This window comes from Excalfactoria chinensis, chromosome 3 (genome assembly GCF_039878825.1).
Source record: "Excalfactoria chinensis isolate bCotChi1 chromosome 3, bCotChi1.hap2, whole genome shotgun sequence".
NCBI classification, from domain to species: Eukaryota; Metazoa; Chordata; class Aves; order Galliformes; family Phasianidae; genus Excalfactoria; species Excalfactoria chinensis.
Window position 1 is genome coordinate 85,572,529 of NC_092827.1, and position 14,519 is coordinate 85,587,047.

The window sequence follows — 14,519 nt, forward strand, 5'->3', positions numbered from 1 at the left end:
GACCTTTTCCACCGTAAAGCCATTTGCAGCTGCAGCAGCAAACCATAAAGCTCTTAGTAAATTTAGACACAATCCTGGAAGTCTTTGCAAGGGAGGACCCTGAATTCCATTACTTCTGAATGGGGCTCTATAGTACATAAGCATGGTCAGAAGGTACAGGGAGGTGATTCTGCTGCGCTTCCCTGCTCTGGTGAGACCTCACTGGGGAACTGCCTCCAGATGTAGGGTTCTCAGAACAGGAGAGACATGGACCTGATGGAGCACATCCAGAGGAGGGCCATAAAAATGATCTGAGGGGCAGAAAACCTCTCCTACAGGCTGAGAGAGCTGGGGCTGTTCAGCTTGGAGAGGAAAAGGCTGTGGGGAGACCTGATAGCGGCCTTTCAGTATCTAAAGGGGGGCTGTAAGAATGAAGGGAACAGACTCTTTAGCAGGGTTTATTGTGTTAGCACAAAGGGAAATGGTTTCAAACTAAAAGAGGGGAGATTTAGATTGGATATAAGGAGGAAGTTTTTTGTGGGTTTTTTGTCTTTTGTTTTGTGTTGTTGTTGTTGTTTTTACAACCTGAGTGGCGAGCCACTGGCACAAGTTGCCAAGAGGTGGTGGACTCCCCATCTTGGGAGACACTCAAGATCAAGCTGGTTGAAGCAGCCTGATCTTCTGTAAGTATCCCTGTTCATTCAAGCTCAGTTGAACTAGGATGGCCTTTCAGTTCAGTTTCAGGGATGGTTAAGTGATTCAGTGTCTCTAATTTTTACTTCACAGCATTGCAGGCTGGCTGAGGTTAGCAGGGACCTTGCGGGGGGGGGTGTCCATCTGGCCCAACCCCTGCTCGCCCAGCAGTGCAGCTTCTAAAGACGTCTGTCCTCCTTGCAAGCTCCCCTCCAGGTGCAATTGACTCCAGCTCTCCTTTCCCCTCTTATCAGACCTCCCTCCCGCGAGCAGGCTCCAGCTGCGGGTTGTGTTTTACCTCGTGGGTGGTGGGAGCCCTCTGAGGCCCCCTGCACTGCCTCGGCTCGTGCAGCAGCAACGGGGCTTTGCCTGGCAACGGTGGCCTCCCGGGGAGGAGCCCTGCGGGCATGGCTGCCCGCCTTCCCTCCGGGGCTCCCGGTAAAGACGCTCTCCCCCTCGCAGCGTTTATAGGGCATTTTGAAAGCTCTTTCAGCGGTTTCTATTTATAGCTCGCCTGTGTTAATTTTAGCTCACAGCCGGCTCTCTGCAGCGGTAAAGGTTGTCAGGGTACGTGGGGGGAGCCAGAAAGCTGCTCGCCCTCCCCAGGCACATCTCCTCAGAGCAAGGTCTGTGAGCACTTTCAGAAGGATGATGAGGGATGAAGGAGCGATAAAACGTGTCAGCCCATCAGATTAAATATTTAGATCTGCTGAGGCTGCTGACAAACATCGTGCTCCTGCAGACGAGCCTCTGTGAAATGATGTGGTGGGGAAGCCTGGATGGAACAGAGAGGTGATGTTCACTCAGGAAACGGGTGATATTTCTCTTGGAAGGTGCTATAAAAAAAAAATAAGATTTAGGAAGCAGTAATGCGCCCTGCATTTTCAGTGCTAAGGATATGATTGGTAAGGAGCCAGTAGGAAAGCAAATTTCTGTGCTGTAGGAATAAAATTATAGCAGGGGAGTTGGGCTCGATGATCTCCAGAGATTACATCCAACACTTAGAGTTTGGTGATTCTGTGAACAGCTGAAGCATGCGTGGCAGTCATAAAAGTGCTCAGCTATCAATATCTGATCTTTAACATCTTAGAAACAGGCATTAGGAGGAGCAGCTTTTTTTTTTTTTTCTCTTTTGAGAATGTGTGCACACTCTGAAGCATGTCCTCCCTGTCCTTGGGTAACTGAATTCATGTTGTGCTTAAAGGGAGCTGCATGTGTGTAATGAACCAGTGTACAGCCCAGGGTATGGGCGTTCCATCACCAAGTCTGTTAACGTGCGTTAAGTCACCAAAGGATGAACTGATGAACTTGGTTTTGTGTGAGCACTACTCTGATATTATCCGCCTTTCCTTAAACATGTGGTTATTCAGATCTGCTTTTTGGATGATGTTATCCCTGAAAGAAATCGTTGACAAGTTGTGTCACAACTGTTTTGTATATGAGGAACTCAAGGTGGAAGAATTGCAGGCCACAGTAGCAGGTGGGAAGGTCCAAATACCACAGGCATATCGATACCATTCCATACTGATTACTGATGTTTCTTAGGTACATGTAAAGGATTTTAAACATCAGTAGAATGCTGTGAAATATAGCGTAAGCCGCAGAAGATATGTTACAGAAGTGTCTTGTTATATGTTTTACATAGAGTGATGCTGCTGTTCCAAAGTCATCCTAGAGACATCCCCCTCTGAAAGTTGTCTTAAGTCAAAGTGGCATGTCAGGCAAGAGTGTATATAGAATAAAGCAGCAGTTGTACAGGAGAGGGCTGAAACCACATGTTTTAGAAATTTGTTTAATATTTCCAGCAACTTATATATATATGTATATATATATGTATATAATATAATATACATAATATATATGTGCCCAGGTAGTAAGTGAAAGAGAAACTTGATCTCCCTAACAGACTTCAGATGAAATCAGGCAACTAAACATTTTATCTGCTAGCTTTGTGTCTTCTAGCAGATAATAACAGGTGACAAATGCTTTGAAGGGTGGGTAAGCTATGTTTTAAATCTCACCGAGGCAGTAAATTTGCATATAAATAACTGACTAGTTCTTTAATTATCCCATAGTTCTGTTGATGATGGTGAAGAGCTATAGCTCATATTCCCTCAGTTATGTTGGTGCAGCAAGAATAACAAGTAACTTTAAAAAAAAAAGAAAAAGAAGAAAAAAAAAAAGTGTTTTTGTTACTGAAGTCAGCACTTGCATCTCTGAATTCACACCAGGAACAGATGTGATAAGTAAGAAGACACCGTTTATATGCACTCATTGTTTGGGATTGAACTGTGCTTAAGAGAAAGTTGCGTAGATTGTAAGACTGTGATAAAGAGAAGCTCTTTTTAATATGCTGATTCTTCCAGAATCAGGACGAGGCTTTTATGGCTTTTAAACAGCCATTTTTCTCCTATCAGTCTTTGTTTTGATTGAAGAGATGGAAAAATGAAGTGAGAAACTCATGAAGAAGATATAGAACTGTTCTAAAGAGCTTTCTTTACAAATGCTCCTCTTGGGATCTGGTCTGACACATACACTGGAAATCAGAACCATCCTTCTCTGCGAACAGGTAAGTTCTGATGCTTTTATTGCCTTTTAATCTAATGGACAGATTCCTAGCTTGTATCTAAATTAACTTATGCTGGCACCCTTGTAAGTGAAAAAAAGGTTTATTGAAAGCAGAGTGTTGAGGTAATCTAGAAGGTTGAAGAATAAGCAAGAGATAAAGAACACTGAAAATTGGTGCTTATTCTCTTACAGACAGAAAAAAAAGTGGTGGTTTTTTTATTTCTTTGCTTTCCTTAGGCTTAGCTGCTGGTACGCTGATGAGCGAGATAGAATTTTGCTTAGATTTCTAATCTTTTTCAACACTCTAGCAAGATTTTTCTGATGACTCTGTTCTGCAGGAAGAAGGTAATTACAATTTTGGTGTCTGTGCAGATTCTAATTTGATATGCATTTGAGCAATATTAGTTTCATACCTGAAGAGAGAGGGACAACGTGTTCAAAGTGATTTGATCGAAGTTATACTAAGTGCTTGGTTTCACCAATGTAGCTCTGCACTAAGCCAGGGAACTACACTTTGATTCATATGTTGGTGTAAAGACTTTTGAACTTTAAACTTGCTTATTGTGGTATTCCAGTTATGTTGTTTTCACTTTTTCTGATCAAGCTCAATCAGGAGGAAGCAAAAGTATGGTTCTGTAATCTTTACTGAAGTGAATAGTAGAACAGAGTTTGGGACAGCTTCTATTGCTTTAGGGAGCACATTAAGGGGCAGTTATCTGGTTCTTAGAGATTTAGTTATTTAGTAAAATAAAAAGTTCTATAAAAATTCAACGTTGTTGGATTTTTCATGAGGCAGAACAACTAAACAAACAATTGAATGATCTAACAGCAGCAGGAGATCTGCTAATGCAAATACTTAGCGGAGTGACTCATAAAAACAAGCCAAAAGAAAAACATTAATCAGCTTGCCCTTCATTTTTCTCTCTCTGTTCCTAACGCCCCTCTCTCCACCTCCTCTATTTTAAAGGCCCAAGCAGATCAACACTAACAAGTAGGAGAAAACTGCCATGTTGTACACCCAAAAGGATAGGTAAAGGAGGTAATCCTGAGATGCTGTTCCACCTTAAAGCCTAGACCATGAGAGACTTCTTGATGCTGACTTGCTGAAGAAGTTTGAAGTACTTCTTTCTTGACTACACTCTTTAGTGTCTAATGCTAATCCTACCATGGCTGAGAATGCTGTAGTAAAACAAATATGAAGACTAAGATTTCAAATGTCATTGTATTAGAAAAATTCTTCAGAGGCTTTAAACCATAATTTTCAGAAGTATAAATATCATAAGTGGAGATTCCAAACCTCTGGTGATCTGGGGGATTTTCAAAGGAATCCTTATATAATGTTGTCTTCTGCCTTCTTTCTGTTTCTTTCAGCAGACATTATCATAAGCTTGAAGTACTGTACTGCATTTGGAGTATTCTATGAAGTTTTCTGTGGCTCTGCTATTGCAAAATTTCTTCACAGAAAGCTGCAGTTACATGAGTTTAACAAAACTTTGATATCATGAAGTAATAGCAGTAGTGAGGGATGCCATTTGAATCAGTGTGACATTCAATCTATTAGGTGAAGGCTACTTATAGTACAGGAATTTAAGCATACTATTGTCTGTGGTTGCCACAAACAATTCTGTCACTGAGGGAATAGGCCTTCTCTTAAGCAGCTCTCTGAAGCATGAGTTTTACTTCTTTAGAGAGCATGCCAACTGCCAGCTCTTATGCTACCCTGTGAACATTAATGGAGGTTGTGCCCCTTACAAATTCTAGTACACTGTAAAGACTGCAGGCTGTTTTTGAGACTGTTTTCATCACATTTCTTTTTCATTTGTTATAAACTACATGTTGTGAAAAACCTACATTCTCACTTATAACTAAGCTAAACTGAGTAGTAGTTATAGACATACTCACATCTACTCATTTATCTCCAGAATATGTCTGAATGGTGCAATTATAAATTACTCTTATTGTTGCTGAAATTTTAGAAGTAACATCTATCCTTCTTGTTCCTCTTCTAATATATAAATAACCTGATATTATTCCTGGAAACGTTTAATTTCTGCCTATGATGAACTAGTAGAGGAATATGTTTCTAAAATACATGTTTCCATCCACTGGAAGGAAGTCTGTCTTATCATTATCAGATCTTTATCATTAGTTTGCAGTAATGATCTAGAAACTCAAACCTGCAGGAAGGATAAAAAAAATATAGTGACAAGCCTTAAATAACTTGTTGACAGAGAAGTTTTATGAGTAAATTTAGCCTCAGTCTCAGCAACTGTGACCGTTTGCCACTCTTTTTTTTTGTGGCACTGTACTCAGTTGTGTACTATTTCTGCATATGACTATATAATAGACAGTGTCTCTTGATCCTTCATTGGAGCCTATGTGTATGAATGCAGTGCTGCAAAGGAAAGCAAGATTTGGGAGTTGAAGAAAGAAATCTATACACCCTGCTTAGAAGTACACCATTAACTCATACTGTAGGCTTTGTAAGCAGGGCTGGTATGTTGTACAGGTCCTGAAGTAACGGCGCAGATTTGGCATTACAGATATAAATGAAGTACCTCAGTCTGGATGAACCTGTCCACCAGCCACATGGAGCTTTACAATCATTTGGTCTCTACGCTGGCTCTCAAGATACAAATTTCCAATCTGGTAGAGACTCTAGGCCCTTTGATAAGGTTAGGCTCGGACTAGGGACTAAAAACCTTTAGCTGGGATACAGTTGAATATTGCTTTCTGTGTTAATTGCAGAAGATGCATCTGCACAGCTAAAAGCACCATTAAAGTCTTATTTACTTATTTATTTATTTATTCATTTTAGAGAAACACAAGATCCAATACGATTTTGTAAGGTGAGATTCACATTTTCAATATTAAACCCAGGACTCAGTGCTTCCAAGCACTTCACAGTCAAGGGGAAAGTAACCAGCGTAGATGCTGATAGATATCTGGGATTTAATTCATGTTAGTGAGGATAATTCAAGTCATTGCTAATATTGTTCAGTAATGTAATTATCTTATTGATTTGTTTAAAAATAACTATTGGAGATTTTTTAATAATCTTTCTAACAGATCTTAAATTTGGTGCAGATGGGTGATCCCCGTTGAAATAAAGTGCAGAAATGCCCATTTAATTCTTATTAAAAATGCACATTCCATGGCATTGCTATGTCATGTGTTACCTTGGCTGAAACATGTTGCTTAAATCACTATGAAGACCTCTTCTCTGAATTGTGCAAGAGACCTGGTGATTGCTTCCCAGCAGTGATGAGAATGAGTTATGAGCCTCTCTGCCTCTTCCTAAAATAACAGGGAATGAATTTCATGTGGGCAAACACTTGACTCATTCTTCTTGGAATTGATAGCTTTCCACACAGGACTTGGAGGCTGCTCCATGAACCAGTTGTAGTTCACAGGAGGAAGAAGCCTTCTGAAGAGTTCAGGCACTCAAAGAATAACATTCTTGGCCAAAAATAACCCTGAGCACTGACAACAAATTATTAACAACAATAACAAAAAAACCAACTAATTTATTTGTAAATCTGTTGCAGCAACATGCACTTCCAGACATATCTGAGAGATGAATGGTACGTCTCTTCACTCTCCTGCTACCATGTAAAGCTTCTTTTCAGCTAAAACAGGGCCACATATGATAGATGCATCACTTATGGTTGCATAAGCTATGTCAGCTGCTGCTGGCGAAGACCCTTGCACAGGAAGGTAAGAAAGGCTGCCCTAGTGTGATTGTAAGGATACAGTAGTGACCTTGCCTCCACAGAAAGACTGAGAAAAATGAGTGCGAAGAAAATGATAGAACTGTAACAAGGACACTGTGAGAGAGAGGTAGTCCTGCATGCAGTACTCTACAGAGAGAATGGATAGGCTCTATTTGGGGCACATCATAGATGAGTGTGGGAAGGACGGGTCTTAAAATTGTGAGCAGCAGTGCGATGCAGCCCATTGTGTTGTAGGTGTCAGTACTGGTTTGTGTGGATATATGTGAACGTGGGTTTGGGGATGAGTAGCACTGAGGATGGTGTAAGTAACATCTCTCCTGTTTTATTTGTGCACTTGTGAACTGGAGGTAAACCTTTTACCATTTTCATCCACTGCTGCAGCATGTTTTTCCCTTAGTTCTGCAGCTTACTCTGGGCGAATGGACTGGAGAAGTGTGCACTATGTTTTAGGATCTATGCAGTTTGTCCTGACTGACAGGCCTTCTGCAGACTCTTTGGCACGGGGTAGGGAATGGCTCACTGACAGCAGAAGGAATATGTCCTCCTTGGAGATATGAATCCTTCCTTGGATGAAGGAGCTGTTGTGTACTGCCAGCTAGCATTCTTGCTGATTGTTTTTTCCAAATTAAAAAATGATTTAACTCTACATGAGACAGTATGTGCTATGAGGCGATGGTATGGCTTGGATCCTTATTGCATAGACAGAAAATCAAAAACAAACCTATCCACACACCTTATTTTCTTCTGGTTCCCTTCTGTAGTTTCCTGCAATGACTTCTTTCTGGCAGCTGTGGAGCATTCTTTCCTCCCTCACACTTTCACATGGGAAGATGAAATGAATGACCAGCCGCCAAGGGCAAGGAGAAGGGTCTCAAAACATTTGGTGGTACTGGGAATTAAAGGAGATGAATCAGCCATTCCTCAATGTCATTCCCTGGCTTCTGAAAATTTGCAATTCCAGTAGTGATACTACAGAAAGAATAACTTTTCCCAATGCTGGGAATATTTTAGGAATCCCTGCTCCAAAAAGTATACTTTGCATCCTGTCTGTGTGCTGCCAAATCAACCTTCATTCCAGAGATGGCAGGAGTCTCCAAGGAACGAATAACTTTTTTATTCCGGAGTATTAGTACCCTAAGGCTGATCTCTGTAAACTGTCTACAGCTGACACTCCTCTGCACTGGGAAATGGCACTCGTGTTGGAACAGGAATGCAGGAAATTAATGTGGTAAGAAACACAGTACTGAAAATTACTGTCCATATTTGCAGTTGGGCTCTCGTCTGTGCTGAACACTGTTTACCTGCACGGGGAACTTTATAAAGGGATTGTGAAGCAGCTCTATGTAAAAGGCATTTAACAAGACATGGAGTACCCCAACTTAAAGAATATATCTTATTGCAATTTACTGGTCTAAACAGAGAGGGAGGATGATTGAGTTGCTCATGATACCTTTGTGTTGAGGTCCAGCCTATGCTTGATAAGCATAAAGAAAACCCCTATGAGCGTCTCACGAAGCAAATGAGGTTTATATTTATAATATAAATAATTATATATTAATCTATTGAAAGAAGCATGCTTATCATGGTTATTTTTTCTTGTGGATATTGGTGTCAGTAAACCTAGGAAACACCCAGTGCTATTTGCCATTCTTGCAGATGTTCAGGAAGGATAACTTGCAAATAGCAGGTACAGCTTGACATGAAAATTCCATTTGCTAAATGTCTCTAAAGAACACATTGCCCCTGTACTGTCCAGCTGCTATTTTTATTAGGACCTGTGTATCACTTGAAATCTTTCCTGTCTGAATATCTGGGAGTACTTGTAAAAATAAATAAATAAATCATAGTATAAATCTCAATAAGATTGAAAACATTAGACAAGAACTGCTTAATATTGAGGTAATTTTGTTAATATTTTTTTGCTATTAAGTTAGTGTAATTGAAATGTTGATCTAGGATATTTGCTAAGGCACGATACCCACTCTATATTCATATAGGTTAAAACTAGATTCCATCTTAGAAAAACATGAAATTCTTGGATCTCAGCAGTTTTTGACTTAAAAGATAAGATTGAGCTGCATTGGTTATACTTATTGCCTGCCCACAAGGTGTAAAGAGATGATCAAAAAGTTGGCAAGCCTTACATGAATTTGATTTGGTTGCATGCTAATAAAAAAAGATTAGCAGAAGCAGGAACTTCTCCTAAAGTTGACTTATAGGGTGACTGTTTTAGCAGGCAGAGTAGAGCAAGCATTATAAAAAAAATGAGGGTGTGACCTTGTGGAATACTATACTTGTCACTTTCTGTTTCAGGTTGTGGGTCCCTTCTGCTTATCTGGAATAGAGCCGTAGGAAATATTTTTAAAATGAAATGATGCATCTGGTACAAGGTAGTAGATGCTGGTGTTGTTTTGGTTCTGTTTTTATGCCACATAGGAATGAGATAGTCATTTGGACCAGGCATGGCTGCCTGGTCCAAAATGCTATTTGTGTCCAATCCCAGGTCCATGTAAAAAGTCCTATGATAATTCAGGAGACTAAAGATCTCCTTAGGCCCTAAAATCCTTTAGTGTTTTATGTATATTATTACATCTAAATTCCAGCAGTATGATGGAAGCACATTTTTTTTCCTACTTTTGTTGCTTTTCATCCACTACTTAAAAAGAATGCTGATGGTTCGGTCAGCTAAATACTTCAGTATGTGGATGTGACCAAAGAGAAATCATACCTAATGATATAAGTTAATAATGAACAGCATAGGACCAGCTTGGTTGTATAGCTGTGCACACAGTTTAGGAGAATAAAATGTGTGCTCACTTACTGTAGAGAACTATTTTGTAAGAATAATTTCCTAGCTACGGGAAAATGAATTTTAAATTCCTGGCATGTCTCTTCATCTGAAAATTCAGGGGAATTTAGAGCTGCATGTGAGGTTTGTGGCTTAAGCTCATCTCTGGGGAAAGTAGAAATGTTGATGGGATAAGTCAGGGTAAAACAATGACAGCTCATCCATTTAAAACAAGGTAACGTTATTGTGAGGTATCTGGGAAGATCTGCTGGTAGAGGGGATTTCTGCTGACCCAGTTTTTGTCCTCTGCTTGATGTGCATACTTCTCTCTGTTCTGAAAGGTAGGCTGACTTCTGCATTTTTTCTCCTACATAAGAGGGAACAGGATATGCTGTGTGTCATTCTCATGCTCTGGACATGATGTCTTCATGCCAGGAATGGTTTCCAGTGACAAGTGACCTGCGTCACTTGTCTCAGCAGCTGCTGAGCCTCTGGTCTTCTACCATGGGCCATTTGCAGCTTTCGCATCCTCTTGTCTGGGCCTCTAGCTCGTTTCATATAGCGCAAGTGCATTCTGGCTCTTTACTCTTGCACAAGAGCTGTTTTCATGCTTCAGGTGCTGGAAAAATGGGAGTGCATGGGCTAGGTTTCTTCATGAAGTACTGCCAAGTGCCACAGGGTAGACAGGACATTCTGTGACCTTATTCTTGCTGAGGGATGCAGGTCTTTGTAGGACGCTTCTCTCTTTCCTGATGCAGACATATAGTTGCTTTCCAGTGGGAACTTCTCACTTTTCCTGAAGAAACTTTCATGGCTACAGTGGTATGTAAAGTTCAGGGATGCTCAGACCCCTCGTGCAGAACATGCTTTGTAATAAGTAAATTGTATTGAGTTTAGAATCTGTTGCTGGCACTCATTTAAATAAAAAACACGCGTAGAGAAACAGTTAAATATATTGCTTGTTAACTGCACAGATGATGTATGCGTTCTATTACATCTCATTCTATTATTTTTGTTCTTTGGTTAATAAATATAATAAACATGCTCAACTTAAATACATTACTGCAGGATGCTAATATACTGAGGATATTGAATATAATAGTTGTCTTGGAGAAATGGTCCAACAGAACAAATGGAAAAATACATAAATAAGTTGGTAAGATGTGATGTAATTATTCTGTCTGAAATTTCTAGAGATGATAATAATGCTCTATTTTCTTTCTCAGAAGTCCTGAATAGTGAGGTAGAGGAATGGAGGACTGTCAATGGAGTCACAGACCAATAAATGGTTGAGGCCATCTGTAATGAATTTCACTTATTTTAAACAGTCGGTTTAGGATATAGAAACTCTTCCCTAAAAGCACAAATATTAATGACTGGTATATTTGTGCTTTACAGAGGTATATATTCTATTTTGTAACATTATAATTTATCTCCCTTTGGTTATCTGTTATTTGTCAACAGATTTCTTCTAATTTTGTAAGGAAAATGAACTATGGGAAACAGAGAATTTAATGCAAAGGAAGTTTGCTATACTTTTCTGTACAAAATAATTAAATCAGTGAGCATTCCAGCAATGCTGGAAAAAAAAAAAAAGCAGAACTAATCACTCAACATTATTTTGTGTTCTTTGATAAAGTTTTCAGCATTACAATTGGAATCAGCAAGGTTACCTGTTCAATGCAATTTTCAGAGAGATTCCACCTGAGCTCTGACCTGTAAAAGTATGTTCTCTACATAGATTACTGTTTTTCTGCTGCAAGTGCTCAGAGATGGAGTGAAGAGGTGAAATCGATGTGTACCTGAAGGCCTAGTTTTAGCTTTTCATTTAGCTTGTCTGAGTTCATTATAAATGCAGTACATGAACTCTGAAGTAACAGTGGAGAGGAAGACCACAGTCATATGTTCCTGTAAGCAGGAGAAAAATTGTATGCTTCTACTTCACTTCACACTGCATGTACCATGCTCTGTGGATGTCTTTAGTAAATAATAATGATAATATATATTTTTAAAAGCAGATTACAGGTGATGGTGTTTCTTACTGTTTGTCATTTCTGCTGTTGACCATTGAAGGGCATACCAAAAGCATTTAATCAGAGTCTGTTATGCATATGGCAGATAGCCCTGAAATTTGCTACCCTAAATCTTTGTAGGGGCTAGTCTTGTTTGTGTTGACCATATATGTTTAAGGATATTGTTTCTGGAGCTTTTCCATGGTCTTGTACTTTATAGGCTTCATTGGATTTGGGATTTTAAGCTGTCATTATATTCTATTTCTAAAATATGATTGAGAGAGGCCTGTTCTCTAATCTTTGTATTTTTATGTATGTTCTAAACACCCACTGGGAAACTTCACAGCAATACATCTAAAATATGTCCTAGCCTAGAGCTTTTAGCAAAATTTGCATACAGATTCACAAATATTAGCCACATTGAGAGATGGTACTCATTTTAATCCCAATGACACCGTGCTAAATAACTCCTTGTCTGTACACTTGTATTGTTAATTATTATTATTATTTTTTTTTTACACCTAAGTGAAAGGGTAGACAACTCCTTGCATCAGGTTTCATTTCACTTTAAGTTTAGTGCTTGAAGGCTGTGCATCAAAGCATTTTGTACATCATTAGTTTGTTCCTTGCCAGACTATGTGATACCCACACAAATACTGCCATCTGGTAACTTCTGTTTGAAGCAGCTGTTGTTGAAGTATTCCAGAATTTTAATCGTTATCTAGATTTCTAAATGCCAAAGCCAAGATACCTTTCACCTCAGTGCAAACAGAGGAGCTTCTTGGATTGCAGGGCTGCCCTACAGATTGCTCATCTCTGCTTTGCCTTTTACCCATCCGTGTTCCACTTATGCTCTCCAAGGTGATAACTGACATGGTTAGCATAGCTTTTTGTGAGATCATCTGCAAGGTAAGGAGGATTTGTGACTTTGACTTAAATCATACGGAGGGAAAACAGGAGTGGAGGGTAAAAGGGGTGAGTTGTCTGCTGTGCTGTGATGGTCTGGAGTTTGGGTTCTTAATTTTAAGGCAGTATGCAACTGAACAGATAGTAAATGTTATTTATTTTGGTGTAATGATTTGTAATGGCCTTACACTTCTAAAAGAAGCTGCTTTTAGGATTTAGGAGGTGCAGGTCAGATTGCAATTAAATTCTGAAGAAACTTGGACAGCTTTGAAAGAGATAAAATTATGAAGAACCAGTATCACAGAATCATAGGGGTTGGAAGGGAACTCCAGACATCATCGAGTCCAACCCCCTGCCAAAGCAGGTTCCCTACACCAGGTCGCACAGGTAGGTGTTCAGGTGGGTCTTCAGTATCTCCAGAGAAGGAGACTCCTGGGCAGCCTGTTCCAATTTTCTCACACAAGTATGGAAAGATATTGATTTAAAGAAAATTTTGCAGGAAAGAATCTTCCATAGCTGATATGTAACAGGTGTAGAAATTCTGTCCTCCATTTTCTTGAATCACCAGGGAATTTAACTTCTAAGCTATAGAACTGATTTAGTAGGAAATGCTGAGTGATATAGCAGTGAGATGTAGTATTCACTACAAACACTGAACCTGGTTATTGCTCTACCAAAAGAAGAGTGGATTTTTCTCTAGGGAATTCAGTAATAGTAATTTTATTGTGTTTTTTGGGTTTTTTATTTTTTTTTCTCCCTGTCAATGGAGTTTTGCCATTGATATGGCATGTAATTGTTGTGAATCATAAGTTGTAACTATAGTAAACAACTGTATATTGCTGAAATTTATAATTCCTCTAAGGAGTTATTGAATGGGAACAAGTTGGGGGACTTGCTGTTATAGTAGTGGGTAAAATGTGGCCTGCTATATATTCTTGTTATAGCCGAATATTATTGGTGTGGGTTTTCTGAAAAACACAGCAGAATGTATCTAAGAAATCAGTGGGTACATTCAAAGCAAGCTTAACATGAAGAGTTCATATAGCACTTCTCCATCATCTGTTTGTACTCATTCCTGAAACTGATAAAGAGAAGCCCACTCTGCTCCAAAATTCTAACAGTAAAATTTCTGTTTCCCTAAATCTTAAAAGCTTGTTTTTCTGTTCTGGAAGTCTTGTTATTTTTCACATCTTTTTATACTGGGTAAAGATTGTATTCATGTTTGCCACATGGTGCTTAAAAACCTCCTGTTGCAAAGACTGGGGTATTCTACTAGGAACTACTGATAAGGGATGCTCTTTGAGAGCAGTTTCCATTGTGGGAACTGATGTGTGCAGGTGTGACAAAGAAGTGCTTTATTGTGATTCTTCTGTAGCTTAAGGTTTTTCCACATTTGTGGCAGCTAAGGAAGTTGTGTGGGCTGGTTGTTTAGGCATCCTATGCAGAGAAGGAGATATATGGGATACGTGTCTCTTTAAATGCTGCTTGATATGCCATTGCTGATGTCTCCTGTCACTGGGGCTATACATTTTCTGTTCCTTTTTGTAATCTGCCTGCTCACTTCTGGCAGGGCACTGTGGGAACCCTTTCAATTGAAGCAGTGCTGCTTTTTCACAGGGCATTAAGGAGGTGGATCTCAGTCCTAGGTTTTCACACAGTTATCATCACTGATTTCGTTCAGATGAGAATACAATTCAATAGTGAACCACATTTATCCTTTGTTAATAGCCCCACAGAAACAGCACAGGAGATGAATTTGGATGAATATTCTGAAACACAGTATAGATGAAGACAAATGTTTTCTGTATTCTCCTTACTTATGTTTAATGCATATTATTT

General features: G+C 39.4%; 1 protein-coding gene and 1 pseudogene across 2 annotated transcripts in view; one reads left to right on the forward strand and one right to left on the reverse strand.

Moving 5' to 3' along the window:
* The window catches only part of LOC140249940 (uncharacterized), a 47,041-nt pseudogene extending 45,893 nt beyond the window's left edge, over positions 1-1,148 (reverse strand).
* Positions 1-14,519, forward strand: part of KCNK2 (potassium two pore domain channel subfamily K member 2) — a 120,572-nt gene that overhangs the window by 1,161 nt on the left and 104,892 nt on the right. Inside the window, exon 1 of one of the 2 annotated variants that reach the window (XM_072333263.1) lies at positions 2,942-3,241. The exons of the other annotated variant lie outside the window; for it this stretch is intronic. The gene's annotated coding sequence lies outside the window, so the exon portion shown is untranslated. Of the gene's footprint in view, positions 1-2,941; positions 3,242-14,519 lie in introns of those variants that run through there. 2 annotated transcript variants of the gene reach the window in all.